At 43.6% G+C, this 2,630-nt stretch overlaps 1 long non-coding RNA gene across 1 annotated transcript; it reads right to left on the bottom strand.

The window, feature by feature from the left end:
* Positions 1-322: 322 nt before the first annotated feature.
* On the bottom strand, positions 323-1,897 carry LOC146019418 (uncharacterized). Its single transcript, XR_014450535.1, has 3 exons — positions 1,792-1,897; positions 644-802; positions 323-504 (listed from the first exon to the last, which is right to left on the bottom strand). It is a non-coding gene; the product is annotated as an uncharacterized LOC146019418 (long non-coding RNA).
* Between the last annotated feature and the right edge of the window lie 733 nt (positions 1,898-2,630).

Here is a 2,630-nt window from a genome sequence, read left to right as displayed (position 1 = left end):
ATTCGTACATGAAACAACTACAGCTTTGTAAGATTTGTAATATTGGGGGTTATTCAGATCTGATTACAGATAGATGCGCATGTGTATGGCTTACAGTACGTATGCCCAATTCCAGGGCTGCTACATTTTCACAGGCTTATAGCAGCCTTGCCCAGGGCGGGATTTCACTCTGGCGGGGTGGCGTATACTTGATCGCAGGTAGTAGTAGCAGTCATGCGATCCGGTCTGAATAACCCCCATTGTTATGACACCAGAAGTCGCAATATATTATACTGCATTAAAACATTTGTCTTACATTGCAGCCAGAGAGTCACAGCTTATATCAACCGGTATGGAGTCCAGAGCCCTAGTATTGATGGAACCAGCGAGTAATGTCAGTCTTCCTTGGAACCAGTTGATATAATCTTGAACAGTGAATGAGGAGAAGGCGGAAGACAGCTTGCAGAAGATTTCTCCCAAAAATACGTTTTGTACTTGTAAATTGGTTATTGCCGTGATGCCATTCTGGAATAGGGAAGCAGAGGCCATTATATGAAGTGTCCATTATCAAGTGTGGACATAACCTGTTTTATATTGTGGCATGCTAAAGAAACGGCAGAGTATGTTTGCATGAAAGGCTTAACATGGTTGAAGAAATGGTTACCTGGCTAGAGGCGGCATTAAATGTATCTAGAAATGCGCCGATATTTTCACTGCTTATTCCATTCAAGACCGTAGTGATGGTGTTCTGGTCTGACAAGATACTGGTGCTTGCTATGTATGAGCCCAGCTGCTCCGCGGTCAGGTATTGGACAGCAGAAGTCTGCCAATCACAGAAAGGGAAATCATTATACAAAAGATAATACTACGACACTCCGGAGCATATAGTATATGACATTGCTTTGACAAGGAATTCTTTTGGATTTCTATTGACATCTTTTTTATGTCTATCTATCTATCTATCTATCTATCTATCTATCTATCTATCTATCTATCTATCTATCTGTCTGTCTGGGTCATATATATGTATGTATTTTGGCAATAGAGGCAGTGTACTACAGAGGAACCAGGTTAATTTAGCTGATAAACCCAGGGAAGCCATATACAATACATAATGTATAAGGAGGATATTAAATGTGTGTCTTGCATGCATTGCTCCCATGCAGCCTGATGCAGCTGAAAGCATGTACCTGATTAACCAGAGCACCTATGAGGGACTCCCTTAATAAGGCCAGCCACCTAACCTTCATATACCGTTCCTATCTAATCACATCCCCACTGTACAGGCCACACATATCCTCTCTCTTTCTTTTTCACATTTTCCATCCTCCTGATCCTTGGCCAAACTGCTGGGTCACTGCATCATACAGCACACCAGGAACCTTTGCATTCTGGTGGATTTTATGCAATAAAGAATATACATCCTTGTGTATCAATGTCTATTTCCATATAGATTGTAAGCTTGCGAGCAGGGCCCTCATACCTTTCACTGTCTGTAAATACCCAGTTTGTTGTATCACTGTCTCCTATTGTAAAGCACAACGGCACGGTGGGTGTGTCGCTTGGCTGTCAGTCTGGTAGGGTAAGGAGGAGTCTAAAGGCCCATGCAGACTGTGTGATTTTGAGCGGAAGGCAGCTCACTTTGGGTGTTTTGAGCTGCTTTCAGCTCGAAACCACCTAGTGTGTATGTCCGGGCAATGAGAGGTGAGCTCTGATTGTGAAAATTGCTCAGTGTGTGCGCACTGGGTTATTTTCCAGCCAGCGATCAGACCACTCTCGGCACAACATTTGTTAATGGCACAGTATACTTACAACTTGGAACCCAGGGTTTATTGCAAGTATGTCTCCAATGCTGGCATATGAGCTGAATGCCCCCAGGTTGGTGGTGAGCCACGCACCACTGTTTCCTGAACTTGAGGGACATGCTGATCCTGTAACAATTACAAATGGAACATAAGATATAACAAATAGCCCTAGTGTGTTCATGATGATCACAGAAACGGGAAGAGGATTACATGCCGGCTTACCAGCGGTTTTTCTTTGAGCTGTAAGGTAGGCCTTTGTCTTGTTATAGATTGTTTGGCGTAGGTCTTCTGAGAGAACGTTGTATTGATTGCCAAGAGCGGATACTCTGAATGTTCGGAAAAGAGAAATAATTAAATCAGCAAGTTCTCTGGAAGACGTTTTTTTGCGCTGCATATAAATTATTCAAGTTCTACAAATTTAACACATAAAAAAAGTATTATACCCATACTTGAGGGAGGGAATATTGACTGTTAGCCAATCGGTGGTGGCTGTGGGATTGCGCCTGATTGGCTGCCGGTCCGTGAACAGTGATTTGCTCACGATCAAAATTAAATTAAGAATACTGTGAGGAGTAGAGAGGGATCAAAAAAGACCTACTGAAGAAAAAAAAGATTGAAGGTCCGGTCACAGAAAAAGCCCTGGGGGAAGAGGAGGTGCTGTTGGCCAGGACGGGGCCAGCAGACAAAGCAAGTACAGTAGCTGAGGACCGGGGACTGCTGCAGTGCTGGGAAGGAAAACGACTAAACAAAGATCCCGGTGTAGCCTCTACCAGCGTTACGGTATTGGCTTCTGCCACCTTCACTTACTTAATCCTCACTAGACCACCAGAGTTGTTGTGCACTAAG

The sequence above is a fragment of the Crinia signifera genome, chromosome 7 (assembly GCF_055691185.1).
Source record: "Crinia signifera chromosome 7, ASM5569118v1, whole genome shotgun sequence".
NCBI lineage: Eukaryota > Metazoa > Chordata > Amphibia > Anura > Myobatrachidae > Crinia > Crinia signifera.
The sequence above is the reverse complement of the archived record's forward strand: the minus strand, read 5'-3'. Positions and strand labels throughout refer to the sequence as shown.